Here is a 15,896-nt window from a genome sequence, read left to right on the forward strand (position 1 = left end):
TGCAGCCGAGAAGGAGGCTGAACTCCCCCCATTCACTTTTAGCCTCTCATGGAAGTCATTTCCAGGCCGGGAGGGTTAGGATCTCCCATGTGGAGTTTCCCTCTTAACTTTCTGGACTGTAGACCAAGTAAGGAGAATTAATTGAAAGAGACTTCTTGAGAAAACGCAGTTGATAGAGTGGGGGGGGGGGGGGGGTATTAAAAATTGTGCCCCAAGCTATCTTCTTGATTACTGTTAGTTTTCTGGTTTGTCACTTGTTAAAAATCGTGGTCCTTCTGCAAATATGTTTACCCCTTTCTTCATTCTGCTTCTTCTTTTGGTCTTATTCTAAGGTTTTGGGGTTTTTTGTCGTCGCCCCCCCCCCCCCCCCCCCCCCTATGTAAATTCCCTGCATAGTTGCACAATTACAGTTCAGACTTAACCTGGCACATGGGCATGAGAGGTTGTTTTTAATCCTTATTTCTGAGTCCAATCTTCAATCCCTTATGATGTGCTTATATATTCCACATACCAGTGTGATGTCAGCAAAACATTCTAAAGAGGATCCACACCGCATCCACAGTTTATGATGGGATGAGCAACTAAATAGAAGGTTATTTTTTTTTATAAGTTTTAAGCCCAACTATTCCCTCAGGAACAAAATTAAGGGCAAAATGTTTTTCCTATAGACAAAAAATTAAGAAAAACCCTTTAGCACATCTGGCCCTAAATCAGGAATATTTTAATGATTCTAGTTGGTTTAAATATCCACTGAACAGTCTTTTTAAAAAAAAAAAATACAATTTTGTACTGTTGCTTTAAAATATAATTGTCAACTTCTTTAGGAATACATTAGTACAAATCTACTACAACATCGATCTGATAAACTCGGCCATGCTATGGGCTGTTTTCTTCCGTTTTTACTGGGGTTGGTTGAAAAGCAGAATACTGGAACAGGTCATGGAAAGGAGTCTGGACGGGCACCTGTCCTGGGCATTCTGGCTTCCAGCCTGGCATCTGGATAGCAGAAGGACTGTTTTTGCCTCTCAAGACAGGAATGTGGGCACCCAGAAATGGGATGATCCAGTTTCCTGTTGTTGGCATTCCCGTTTTCATCCATTCTTAAGATTGTGTGTCAAAGTCTGATTGCTCTTAGTATTACAGAAACCCTCTTGCCAAGAAAAATTAAGTAAGTGTGCCTCTTTATCTTCCCTACATATTCATCACCAATTGGAACCCTTCCATCTCTGCAATGTTTTTTTCATCAGCCTTGGGATGTACAAATGAGAGAGACCATAGCTTGGTTTTCCTCAGTAAGCGCAGGCTATCTGTGCAGTATAATGAACGAGCAAATACTTTTATCTTGACTAGCAGACAGAGCAAGAATGACATGAAAGGCCTGGATGGAACAATATTTAGGCAGTGCCTCTTTAGTGATTCATCTCTCTGGCTTTGTGGATTAAAGCAATGCTGAAGCTGATAACAGGCATTTCTTACATGAAGAAGTCATTTTAATTAAGATATCATTTAGGTTCAAACATTTGGAGAACTCCAAGAAGACATGAGAGAGCAAGTTCACTCATCAGGCAGATTCCCCCTCCCCCCAAGTTCTCATGAATCCTGTACAAATAGAACCTGTAAACTATAGTCTGGCCCTCATTGAACAAGACCTGCAAGAATGCCAAGGTGCACTTAAGATCCCTATGATCTGGGAGTTTAAAAGTCAGAAAACGGATGGCTTGTAGTTAGAGGGTACAGAAGGAAGGTATAATTATAGGGTTGGACTCCCAGGCCCATCTGCTTGGAATTACAGAGCAGTTTTAATCTTTGGTTGAAACGTGAAACAAATCGGAGCCAATGAAGAGATCAAAACAGCAGCTGCCAAAAAAAGATGAAATGGGGAAAGCCATCTAGTTTTGATCTACAAAAATGTTTTCTGAAATGAAAAAAAAATGCTGCTTAGAAGAGATTTTGAAAATGAGAAAAAAAAATTTCAAACTTGTAAGACAGTGTAACTAATGCAACTTTTTAATGAACTTATCCATCTTTACTTCAAGCTAGTTTTTTTTTCTTTAAACTGGAATTGAATTGCCTACTAAAATATAGTAGGATACTCAGACTTACGATTTGATAGTATAACAAGTGTTCCTTTTTTAATACCGAGCAAAAAAAATCATTTTTTTTTCATTAACTAAAATAAAACCTGTTGAATATCGTAGGAGGTTTGCAGCTGGAAGTTGTCCATTATCACTATTTTCTTTGCTTGTGTAAAAAGCCACAAAGTTTCACATGTCAAATACTAGAATCATTCAGCTCCAGAAATGTTTATGCTCCCACACTGATTAATATGTGCTGCACAAACTCAACTGATATGTGGATATAAAGCAAAGTGGCTAATTTTTTTTTTTTTTAATAAAATTAAAGCCTCACAATTCAGCACCATACAGTATTCCTGACTGCATGGCAGTGGTTGCAAAGTAACGATAAAATATATATTGTGAAAAAATAAAACATTCACTACTAGCTGTGACTGACTATATGGAGAGACATCTTGGGGGAGGGGGATGAAAGTAAAGTTTATTAGTTAGGATACAAATTATCGGACTCCAAAACACAATGAAATACTGAAATAGACTGCATATGGACAGTTTGGCATTTTAAGGTCCCTCTTTTTTTTTTCCTTTTCAGTTGAGTATTTTACCTTCGTGAAATCCTTAGTAACCTAAAAAAAAAATGCTAATATAATGTTAAAACACAGGGAAAATATATATCGTTAGTTTAAAAGAAAACCAACAGTGCTGACCCTCTGACCCTGTGCTGTATGGCATGGGTGCTTGAGGAGCAGTAACCCAGAGAGATATATATATTGTTCCCATGGCAGCCCCTGCTGGCCATAGAGTGGCACTGAGAGATCATATTTTGTGTAGAAGACATCCCTCCAGCCCTTGGGGTTGGCAAGGTTTCCTAGTGTAGCCTGGACATGACTTGATGCAGGGAAAGGAGAAGTTTTTTTATTAAAAAGAAAAAGTGGAGAACCGGGCAAAGAGAGAATGCAGAGCAACGGAGTAAAGCCTGCCCACAGCGTGGGGCTTGTGAAGCCAAATTTGGAACATTGTTTAAGGCTATGCGGCGCAGTATCTATTCATGCTTTAATTTACAGTGTGGGAAGAGCTATTTGACAGATGAATTAAAGAAGTCAGAAGAGAAGAATAAGAAATGAATTCATGAGCAAGCTGCTGGTGTGCAGACAACTTGATAAAATATAAGTGATGCAGATGTTAAGTCTACTGCTAAACATTTTCTATAACACCATTATGTGTACACAGCACTGCACAGATAGGTACAATAATGTGCTTTCTCCATAGAGCATAGTCTAGCTGGGACAATCAAACTAGATAAGTAACTTTTCTAATAATCACTTAAATATACATTTAAATGCGAAAGAGCCAAGATCAGGAACAGACAGGGTTTTTGGATTTAAAAGCAATCTCTGAGGTGGGACTTTAAGCGGGACTTGAATGTGACTAGAGATGGAGCAAGATGCATAACTCACAATGCCATTCTGGACACACGATGCAGGAGGAACCTGGAATTAGCAGTGGAAGAGAAGAGCACAGATAAGAGCAGCTTGAACAAAGGTCACCAGGGGAGAGAAGAGGAAAGGTAGCATGGAGCTGCAGAAAGACTGCACTTGTGGGCAAGAAGAAGTAGTTTGAACTGAATGTGGCAGCAGGTAGGGAGTCGAGGTAAAGCCATGAAAAGAGGGTGGGACAAGTAGACACTGGGGGTAGCCTGCACGCAGCAGCAGTTACTACCACCCTTAAACATTTTAAAAACTTGTTGGGCAGACTAGATGGACCATTTTGGTCTATATCCGCCATTATGTAATATGTTACTATGTAATCAACAGGAAAAAGAAACTAAAATAATTCCTGGACGGTAAATACCAGTGATGCCACATTCTGCAGTAAAGTAGCACTGTGTTAAAAGGTTTGAGCTTTTGGAACTGTTGGTGTTCTGGCCTCACCTGGGTGGGTTTGAAAAACATGAAACAATCAGAATGCTCCTTTAAAAAAAACAACAAACAAACCTGAATTTGCCTTTTTCTATCATGTCCTAAAACTATCTTTGCTTTCATCCATAATTCCATCACACCACCAAGTATGTTCCTTTATGTTTCTTTCATATCTAGTATTCTAAGCAGACAACATTTGTGGTTTCAGAATGTCTAATGTCACTGATGGTCTTTAGGCCTTTTGAAATGTAGTATTATAAAATCAATTTAAAAAACCATGTGAGTTCTCATTGAGCAAAAAGTGGCTGTTTGGGCTGTGCTTCAGCCATGGTAATATTTTTTGCTTTGTAAGTTTAAGGCGAAACATGGCTCTGTCGGAAGAACCTTAGCTATCCTTTCATCTCATGTTATTGCTTTAAATTTATTTGAAGAAAAATATTTTTTTTAGGGGGTTTTTTTTTTACTTTTGACAATTTCCTTTGAAGTTCACCTCTTTGTTTTTGATGGTAACAAATCTGTCATCAGTGTTAAGATACACTTTGAAGAGAAAAAATGCATGGTAGATAAAAACTGCATAACCCCTACACTGAAGTCCCCATCAAGGAGTCCATAGGCCCACTAAAAAAAATAAGTCTTGAGGGTCCATACTTTTCTCTCTCAATTTACTTCCAGGGTTCCTTATTGGGAGGGGGTAGAATATGCTCCAGAACCCTGAGTGTTTCCTAACAGTCCATTTTAATAAAATAATAATCACACTGGAGTCCAGAAATGGGTTCCAACATACCTTCCACTGAACTGATGATATAAAATAAGTCCAGTACCTTTAATATGAGTTCCTGTAATTAAATCCATTATTCATACAAGCTTAAACTTGATAAATCTGTGACGCTGTAGCTTGTTGTTTTACTTAATAGTCATCCCAGCCAGATTTTGTCCCTCCCAGTTTAGGGGTAGTTTTGAAGTTTCCTCTACTAGATGTCAGTACTAAAGAGCAGTTAGTCCAAAATTAAGATCCCAGAGTTAAGTACTTTAACTCTGTCATGAAAATCATTGTTGTTCCCCTCTGACTTTTAGTTTATGTGGTACCTAAGGAATACCTCCACCTCCTCGTCCTTGAATATCTGGGTGATATACTTGGTGAATAATCACTGGTGGGGGGGCCACACGTTTCCTTACCTCCTATTCCTCCTCCCAGGAACTGGGTGGGTTTCCATTCTTCTTGCTTAACCTCTGAGTCAGTGAATCTCTGGGTAAGATAATTGACTACAATTCCACCCTAGGACTAATTCTCCCTCTAACAAAAAATATATAGAAGGAAGGCTGGATGGAAACTTCTACAACAAATATATTAAATATCTTCCCCTGCTGCAGGAAAACACAAGTAAAAAAGACCATTAAAATAATTCTACTTCCAAGAAGAAAACTGAAAAGAAAAAAGGAACAGCAAAAATGAAGGCTCCTTCCCCTTCTAAAACTGAACTAGATATCCTCTAGGGCAGGGGTGGGCAGTTCCAGTCCTCGAGGGCCACAAACCAGTCTGGTTTTCAGGATATCCCTAATGAATATGCATGAGAGAGATTTGCATGCACTCTGCCTCAGTTGTATGCAAATCTATGTCATGCATATTCATTAGGATATCCTAAAACCTCGACAGGTTTGTGGCCCACGAGGACTGGAATTGCCCACCCCTGCTCTAGGAATATGCATTTGTTGGGCCATTCGTTACGTGGGTACGCATGTAACTCCATGAAGTTACGGCACGTGCATAACTGGTTAAGAAAATATATGGGTCCCATACATTTGTGAGGTATGTGCATACCTATGAAACGAATGGCCCAACGAATGCACATCCCTAATTATCCACACCCTCTCTGGATGCTTCTTCCTTTTTATAGGAACAGGCAGTAACCAACACAGCGGCCCATATGGGGGAGCTAGAAATCACTTGGCATACACCCGATGGTACATTCTTAGAGACCCAGTTGGGCTCTACAGTTTTTTTTTTCTAGTTAACATGAATGATGCTAAGAATTTTTTCACGCTTTGTTGGCTCAACTATGTGCTAGAGTTTTTTATGCTCCTGCCTCATGGGTGGGGGCGGGGGGGGGGGGGGCAGAAGAGAGAGAAAGAGGTTGGGAGGGGAAACGTTTTGCAGATGATGCTAAGATCTGTATCCTGCAACCGAGGAGTGGACACACGTGAGGGAGTAGATGGAATGAGGCACAATCTAAGAAAGCCCACGAAATGATTGGCTACGTTTTTAAAAATACTAAAATGCAGCGTTCTCTATTTTGGTACAGAAATGCAAGGGAGTGGTACACGATGGGGGTTGAGTTACTGATCACAACACAGGGGAAAAGACTGGGAAGTGATTTTTTTTTTTTTTTTTTAAATCCATTGACTTCAAGATAGTGAAACAATGAGACTAGACAGTGGGCAGACCTGCAGGGACTCCTGGGTGCATAGGAAGAGGCATAACTAGTGGGTGTGGGGGGGGGGGGGGGGAGAGAGAGAGGAAGTGATTATGGCATTGTACATGTTGGTGAAATCTTACCTGCATTAATGTTTGGTTCTGGAGGCCATAACCTCCAGAAGGACAAAGGCAGAGTGAAAGTAGACACAAGAAAGGTAACCAAAACGGTATATGGTCCAGGTCTACATTGTAACAATATATGTATCTGAAGTAGATTCAGCAATAGCAGATAGGCAGAGATGTAAGAAGAAACAGGAAGAGGCAGTCATAAAGACTTGACCAGAGAGAGATCAGTAGTTATATTACAAAGATTATTTTGCAAGTAGAAATACATTTTCAGTTTTTCAATGCTACAATAACTCCATAGATTTCTAAACATTACTTGAAACATGCACCACAAGCCCACAAGGATGAGACTTGGGGAGTTAGGAAAAAGAGAATCATTCCTGATCAGCCACCCAGAAAGATGGGCCATGATGACAGAAGATAACAAAACTGACTTGGATAAGGAGTGATAGGTCTGGCAGCTGGGTTGTATGCTTGGCAGTGTGAACAGGAATAATTGGGAAGACTGGATGGGCCAGTTGATCCATTCTCTATCAACTACTATCTCTGTTTCCCAGCCCTCTCCTAGAGGCACACCTATCCAATCAAGTTTTCAGGATTGCCTGAATGAATATGCAGGAGGTAGATTTGCATACACTAGTTCTCCAATGTAGAGAAATCTATCTCCTGCATTTTCATTGTGGATACCCTGAAAGCTCGATTGGCTAGGTGTGCCTCCAGGAGAGGGTTGAGAAACACTGGACTAAGCTATAAAAAAAGATCATTTTTTTCTATTTTGTCTATAGTAAAATGCATGGTCTATATCTAGTTCTAACTCAGATGATTTAAAATAAGGAACTAGAAACATGTATTACTGTTATCTTCCAGTTTTGTGTCAGTTGGTTTGAAAGTGGTAAAATAAAAAAAAAAGATAACCAGTGAGTTGGATAGGGGGAAACATCTGATTAGTAGAGCATATCTGGTTCATATGCAATTCATACATGTTTGCAGAGCAATAGAGAGTTATAAGAGGTTATCTAGCATTTCCCACATCAAAAGACAACATAGCTCTAATGTCTATTTACTTAATTGTACTCTGCAATTCTCAAGATAAGTAAAGTCATACTTAATCCAATTAATTTCGCTTATCTCTTGGACAGCAACCAACATGCTAGGCATGCTTTAACTTGAGAAACATCTCTACAGAAGAAACTGCCAATATAAAATGACATTGGCAATCTTTTAATTTTAACCTGCACATTTTGCGTCTTAACTTTCCAACATTTTTTTTTTGTTTTGTTTATGTCTTGGTTTACATATGTTCGATGTTGCTAGAGTAGAGCATTTACTACTACTATTACTGCAGCATTTTCCATAGTGCTATAAGTTGTACACAGCACTATACAGATACATATGCTCTATGGAATTTACCATCAGTTGAGAGACAGAAACCAGGTATATTTCTAGTAATCACTTAGCCTTGTCGATTTAAATATTTACTATAATATTTATGTTCATGAAAAATCAGGGTTTTGGACTGAAGAGCAATCTCATAAAGGATTTTTACGCAGGATTTGAATATGGCCAGGGAGGGAGCAATATTACATGAGCTCAGGAAGGCTGTTATAGGCGTATGGTGCCTAAAGCCACAGGGGCCAATGCAATATTACACGCAGTAAAACAGACGCTCGTATTGAGCGCCCATTTTTCTAATGCGCGCCCAGCCACCTCTCCTGGGCACTCGTAATATTTAAATGAGCTGGTGTGGTAAAAATGATGTGCTAAGGATAAATTGTACGTCCCTAGTACCCAAAAGCATCGGGAGCCCAGGAGACATGGCTGTTTGCTACGGGTGCTCAATACAATTGCTGCGGGCCTTCTTGTTTTCAGCAGGTCTTGGTTAAATTACCATATTTTCCATTCAGGCAGCAAAAGACTTTTTTAGTCATGAGCAGTGTGGACCTCGGACCCCCATGAATCATGCAGTATAGCACAAATCTCAGTAAAGTCTTAAGGCTTGTCAGCATTTGATTTTCTGTCTTCTCCACTGGAGCCAGAGTCTGCAGCTGAAGTTTCCACAGATCAATCAGGCCATGCGGAATGACTTAACGCCAGCTCCGGGGCTGGCGTTATGTTTGCCGCATTAACAAGAGTGCGTTGGATGCGGAGGATTTTCCGATTCGGGGGTAATAGCTAATAGCCTCTTCTACATGGAATTTACAAGTGATGAGCACTATTGGCTATGCATTTCTTTGGATGTATGTTTTGGATGCGCTAGTCCCCTTATTGCATCGGGTGTTAGTCTAGTGCATCCAAAATGTGTGTCCTACCACAAGTTGACCTGTGCGCTAGACTGAGCAAAATTTATTGCATTGGCCCCACAATGTGGAATTTGGAATTAGCAATGGAGGAGAGGGGCATGGATAACAGCAGCTAGCCCCATGAATGGAGATGAATTGGAGGTTAGCGGCATGTCTAAGGATCGTAGCTAATTTCTGTGTCATATATGCCAAACACTACTGTGTTTCCAAAAAAGGAGGGGGGGAGAGGGAGAAGTATAGAACAGCATAAAGTAAAGCTAGGTCTGTCCATGGCTTGACCTTTTCTTGCTGAATTAGTTGACTTGGCAGCATTATTCAGTTGAACGTTTTTCTGTTTTTGCAGTGCGGTTTCTAGCGCATATACAGTAGTTACTGAAATCTAGCATTTTGTTTTTTCTAGGGATATGAAAGAGTGGGTTTTGCGTGCTGTAAAACTATATTTACTAGCCTGTCTGTCTGGCCTGAAAGCTTAGTTGGGAGGACAGAAACCTTAACATGCAAGGTTGACTCCCATTCTCTATTTTCCTTAACATTAATACTTTGAGCATCTTAATTTCCGTGTACTGATTCCAGAGCATTTCTGCAAATGGTGTATTCAAATGCCATGAAGGCCTTAATAGTTAAGTAGAGTGGTGACAACCACTAGATATACATTTTGATCCTGGGTAAAACAAATGAGGATAGAAACAGCTTTAGTATATAGAATATCATGAAGCCTCATGCTCTGTACTTTATATATCTGCTGTGAATTGTTGGCGCAAAGTCCTTTTTTTCTCGCCTGTTTTTTTTTTTTTTTTTCTAAAATCGAAACTTGTCCACATCGCTATAATTCTGACTCTACAGACTAGAGGATCATAGCTATGCCACTGTAAAGATACTGATGATAACCTGGACAGCCATGACCAATCCATCCTTGCCTGCCAGCTTCTTAACAAGAAACAATAACATACAATATTGAGTCTATAAATTCAAAGACACATTTAGTTGTGTGGCATAAAGGCCACAGCTTTAATTTAATGATCTAACAAGGGAACCTAACCTAGGTACTCAAGCCCTTCTTAAATATCTTTTTTTCTCCCGGATCCCCTCGGCTCCCACTCCAACAAGGCGAGGAATGAAGTGTGGTGGTATGAAGGTATGCATTTTCCTGGATCCCATGGCCCACCATGGGTAAGCAAGGTTTTTGGTTCTCTTAAGGAGTCAGTCTGTCTCCGTGTCGTTGTATATCCCAAGCCTAGTGCAAGGGTTATTAGGCACCCTAGGCAAAACCTGAGCCTTGCACTCTTATCTTCCTTCCAATTAACTTTCAAGCTCATAGGCCAATCTCTCTCTTCCCCAAGATTTTGATAATTAAAACTCAACAATACATAATGATGCCAGTCTCCCTTCCCAGGAAAATCCTGTAAAAACTCACATAATTAGACGACATGCTTTTATTGATGAAACATTTTTTGTTATATACACAAATGTTTAAGAAATCAATGTCTGTCTGAGGCATCTGATTTTTTTTTTTTTTTGGGGGGGAGGGGGAAGGAGTAAACTGCAAAAGAAAAAAAATAAGAAATACCTAAATCCTATAAATGTAAAAGAAATCCATACTGCATTGCCGGAAGGTAATCTTTGAAATGGGCTGGCTACGCACCATGCAAAAATATTTCAAATTCAGTTGTCACTGCAGCAATAGTGATGCAAACTCCCTCCATTATCGGGCACTTCTTGAAATAACACAAAACCCTTCAAAAAAGATGCTCAGAAACTATGAACTAACGCTGCCATGCTAAAACAGCAGTAACTCCCAGAAATCAAACAGTAACAACCCTATCTATGAAAAAGCAACACAGTAGATATTATACTTGGCCCCAGAATACCAATACACCTCCTTTTGGGAAAACAGAACAAGCTGGACTGATATAGATCCCTACCCAAAAACTACATACTAGCAAAACACAGACCCTCATCAAATATAGAATAAGTGAAAATATGCATACATTACTCTGCTGTCCATTCCATCCTTACCCTCCTATTCTCTGCAGACAAGAGGGGAAGGGATGGATTAGGACAGAATAGTGCTCTGTGCTTTCCAGCCTCATGCCCCTCACTTCCGCTCCCTCCACAGTAGGGGAGAGAGGGGACGGTTGGGTTAGGGAGCAGAGTTGCTCTTTGCTGTGTTCTGTGCACTTCAGCCTCACCCTCTCCTCTCCTCTCCTATTCCTGGCACACTGTCTAGTAGGGACTGGAGCAATTAGTGGAATAGCTGTTTGTTTTTTGCTGCCTAAGATAAGCAGCCCCTCCTACTCAAATTTGTAGTACTTTAGGCAATTGCCTGGTTTGCCTAATGGAAGAACCATCCCTGGGAAAGACTGCCACATTTGACCCAAGGCTACAAATCCACATCTGTAGGCTGACTGTACTGAGAGTCAAGCAGGCTGCCACCTCACTTGGGGCCAAGAGTACTGTGGCAACAGCCAGATCCTTAATCCTGCTTAAGAAGAGCACAATCAGCAGCACGGACAGAAATTGGAGCCCTTTTATAACCTCTCAGGATTTCCCCTGCTTCCTATCATAGTAAATGATGGCAAAAGAAGATCCAATGGTCCATCCAGTCTGCATAGCAAGCTTTATTTTATTTTAGGGTTTTTTTTTATTTTAGGGTAGTAACTGCTCCTCTATGTAGGTCATTCCCCCTCTAACCTCCTCACTTGAGTATACCCACCATGGAACCTTGGGCAGCCCACTAATAGGCCTCCCATATGCTAGCAAAAGCTGCACATGATACTGTGCACAATATTTTCCAGCTTCTGCACTGGGATCTTGTGCATGACATTGATGAAGAAGACCTGTCACACAGGAGAGAGGTGGATGCCATCTGACCTGTGTAAATATGCCCAATCAGTGGACTCCAGTCATACCTGATGTGATGCCTGCTTGAGACAGCTAGACAAATTGCTCATCTCTTGGTCAACACTGGCTCACCACATCCTATCTCCACAACTGATTTAATCGGCAGTGAGGGATGATCTCCAACAGATATGGATTCCTGGCAGCCAGGCTGTGAGAGAGGTGATGTTGCTAACCTGGCCAACAGCTGACATAGGAGAGGGATCAGTTGGGCCCAATACATACCTCTTCTGCTGGTCCATGACACTTAAATGACCCTGGCTGTCCTACCAGGTGAGTACCAAACTTGCAGGACCTGGCTCCTGTTAAGAGGAATAGGAGCCCTTCGTCCATAATGTTCCCCCTTGCTGCTGCTTTCTCCTGATGCATGTTGGAGAAAAATACAACTTCAAAGATGCAGGAATAAAGCAATAAAATGACCTTCAAAGAGCTATGGGAGTATAGCAATGTCTACCTGTAAATTCAGTAATGCAAGAGGGTCAAGGCATCAACTGGCCCCCTCATATTCCAGCTTGCTTTCCCCTCCCCCTCAAATGGCCATGCTTCCTTCTTGGTCAGCCAATAGTAGCATGGCCCACTCCCACATGGGCCAGCTGCAGGAATGTATGGGCTAACAGGAGCTGAGCTACCTTCTGGAAGGGCAAACCTAGAAGTACTGTAGTTGACCAAGTGCTTGTGGATAGGTCTCAGCAGACCACACTTCAACCTGACTACTACACAACTGCGGCAAGGATCTTCTCCCACTCATCCCGCTCAGAGGGTATGTTTTGTGCATGTTGGCTGAGTGCCTAATAATGATGAGCATTTGTTGCAAGAATTTTATCTAACTCCTTGTTATAATAGTTTGACCACGAGACTGGCTCTAATTCCCAGTCCTGATGCATGTGCCTGATTATAGTAGAGTTGATGAGGTGGTAGATTCAAGGTTATCTGAACACATTACCACCGTAGGGATTGTATGAATGTAGTAGGCACTCCTAGAAGTCTTTGCATGGACTGCTTTTAGACAGATCTGGTTTGGGGTCTGTAGGACAAATAGACTCTAGAGGAAGGGAGAGATAAAAGGGGAGTTGCTATAAACATTGACTGTTGTACTGACTGATACTTTTACTGAGGTCTTTAGGATGAGGAATAGTTTCTCCCATGATCTTTAAGCATATCTGGCAGGGTTTCAGAATATTTTCCCCTCATGGTCATAAATGAAAGTGAAGCACCAATTATTTTAATGGTCGTCTGAACTTTCTTTTGCAAATCAATATTTGTTTTCTTGGTAACCATCAAACTAATGTAACCCCTACTGGGGAGGGTGCATAAAATAAACCCACCTGCTGAGGGGTTTATTTCCTTCCTTGGCACTGGTGAGTTGGTTCAAATCTTTTGGTCAAATTGGAGGAGGAATGTAGAATATATTTGTCTGCAGGACAGGCAAAAAGAGAAGTCACCACTTTTTTTCTTCAGCTAACTGCCCCCTCTCCCCTAGTGGATTGGTTGTCACTGCTTTTTTGAACCTAGAATCCTGGGATAGCACAAAGTAAGTCTCACATGAGGGCCTAATGACTCCAACTTATTAAACTTCCATTTACTACTTCTGGGGTACCAGCATTAATTAAATACAAAAAGGATGAGTCAAGGATCCTAAAATGCAGGAATATTAACACAGCCTTAACCATTCAGATTCCAATTCTTAATAGCAGCAACACTAATTTAAAGCTTTCTCTGCTCCAGCAAAACCTCCAGGTTGACCCCATTGATGGCCCAGAGTGAGTTTAGGATTACTCAGCAAGTTGCTTCATCTCTAAAAGATGACAATTCCTCAGTTCCAGAATGACTGTGAAAAATGATATCTGAAACACAACTAATGTATCATACAGAAAGTAGACCTGGCTGGACCTAGGCTGTCTCTTCCTGTCCTATGTTGTCTTATCTTTCCTTTAAGGTGTAGTGGACCCTTGGCATGAAAGGCCATAAGGAGCTTGAATCTGGATCTGGCCAAGACATGTAATCAGTATAAATTATGGAGTTAAAGATGCAGCATTGGATTTCCTTGGACATCCAACACAGTTCTTGCCTCTAGTGTTTTATATAATCTGTAAGGATGGTCTTAATAGGTAGCCCAATATGAAGAGCATTGCAGTAATCAATTTAAGTGATGACTGGTGCATTACTGTTTTGTTTGGGTTTTTGGGGTTTGTTTGTGTTTTTTTTAAAGCTTTTAAGCCAAAGGGGCGTAGCTGCCTCACCAACCTAAAGTTTCAGGGAGGTGATCTGTGCCCGAGTCATTTGTGATTCAGGCTTTAAAGCTGAATCAAATATTATTCCTAATGTTTTAACCTTAGAAGCAGTAATAATTGCCTGCCCTTTGATGACCTGAAGCATAAATTATTGATACTGGTGGTGCTGATGTGCAAAAGTTTGCTCTTATTGGTATTCAAGACCTATATACTTTCAGAAAGCAAAGATACAATTTCTTCTCATAGTCTCTCTTCCATTCCTCCATTTGCTCATGTTTCTTTAAAGGATTAAAATTGCCCCCTCTTCTGGTTCATACTGAGAAGGTAGGACTCATACTCTGTCCAGTGCTAAGTCCTCACACAGTCTCCGCCATTCTGGGGTTGGATTCTCTGATGGGATGGAGGGGGGGGGGAGGGAGGATTAACCTCCAGGACCCAAGGTGCAGGGAGAAAAAATATTTCAGGATTTCTTTCTGTAGATGCCGGTTCCAAATAATCAGAAGGGACACTCAGAATGGATGTTCTAATAAAGTTTACTGTGTGATATCAATAGCGAATAAGCTGGCACCACATAAGAACATGCCATACTGAGTCAGACCAAGGGTCGATCAAGCTCGGCAACCTGTTTCCAACAGTGGCCAATCCAGGCCACAAGAACCTGGCAATTACCCAAACACTAAGAAGATCCCATGCCACTGATGCAATTAATAGCAGTGGCTATTTTCTAAGTCAACTTGATTTATAGCAATTAAAGGACTTCTCCAAGAACTTATCCAAACCTTTTTTAAACCCAGCTACATTAACTGCACTAACCACATCCTCTGGCAACAAATTCCAGAGCTTAATTGTGCATTGAGTGAAAAAGAATTTTCTCCGATTAGAAAGGAGCACATTTAAAACTAACTTCATGGAGTGCCCCCTAGTCCTTCTGTTATCCAAAAGAGTAAATAACCGAATCACATTTACCCATTCTAGACCTCTCAAGATTTTAAAGACCTCTATCATATCCCCCCTCAGCCGTCTCTTCTCCAGACTGAACAGCCCTAACCTCTTTGGCCTTTCCTCATAGGGACATCCATGATTAGTCCCAAAATATCTGTTCTGCTTTCCCTTTGTAGGTGTCCCTCAGGGTAGTTGGCCCTGAAGTAACCTTCCAGGGTATGGGAAGTATGACTCCCAACATGGAATGGGATCCCCCTAACTTAATGGTTCTTTCTTCCCGAAGAGTAATACAAATACCTGAGGCCACAGATGTTCTCCCAAAGCTCTAGTTTTCCCAATCCCTTCTGTTCCAGGTCTATCCCTGGAGGGGTGTCGCCAGGTGACATGCTTTTTATTTCTAATTCTCCTCTGCTGATACACTGGATCTTTCAGACTGAAAGTCCCAAAACTCTCACAGCAGGGAAAAATGCACAAAATCCTCTCCTCTCCCCACTCCTGGTCAGGAAGGGTAGGCAAAACTTTTTCCTGAAACAAAAAGGCACAAATACAAAAATCTCCATTACAAAGCTTCTCAAGAAGCGGAAGCATCCTCCTACAACTGAATGTGAGCTGAAAAAAAACAGGGTTTGTTCTCCTTATAATTCACAGAGCAGCCATCAGCCAGGTCTAGGGGATCCAAGAAAACCTCTAAGAAAATCCTTGCAGACTCCAAAAAATACTGAGATACATACACCAGCCACATGGACTAGCAAGGTAATGTCCCTTTACTGTCCTGAGCATCCAGGGGTGTAAGGCCTATCCAGAGATGCAAAACGGGGGGTGAGCGTGTCCAAAATGCGCGTCCAGTCACGAGCGTAGGTAATAGCGCTCGTCACTTGTAAATGCATGTTGAGGCATTAATTAATGCCCAAGCAGGCATTAATTTTGAAAGAACCCAAAAAGTGTACAGAAATGCAGAAAATACTGTTTTTCTGTATTTCTTCCAACTTAAT

General features: G+C 41.1%; 1 protein-coding gene across 1 annotated transcript in view; it reads left to right on the top strand.

Annotated features, from left to right (window-relative positions):
- APCDD1 (APC down-regulated 1) overlaps positions 1–15,896 on the top strand; it is a 95,293-nt gene that overhangs the window by 1,399 nt on the left and 77,998 nt on the right. The window lies entirely within an intron of this gene.

Source organism: Rhinatrema bivittatum, chromosome 2 (genome assembly GCF_901001135.1).
Source record: "Rhinatrema bivittatum chromosome 2, aRhiBiv1.1, whole genome shotgun sequence".
Taxonomy (NCBI): Eukaryota; Metazoa; Chordata; class Amphibia; order Gymnophiona; family Rhinatrematidae; genus Rhinatrema; species Rhinatrema bivittatum.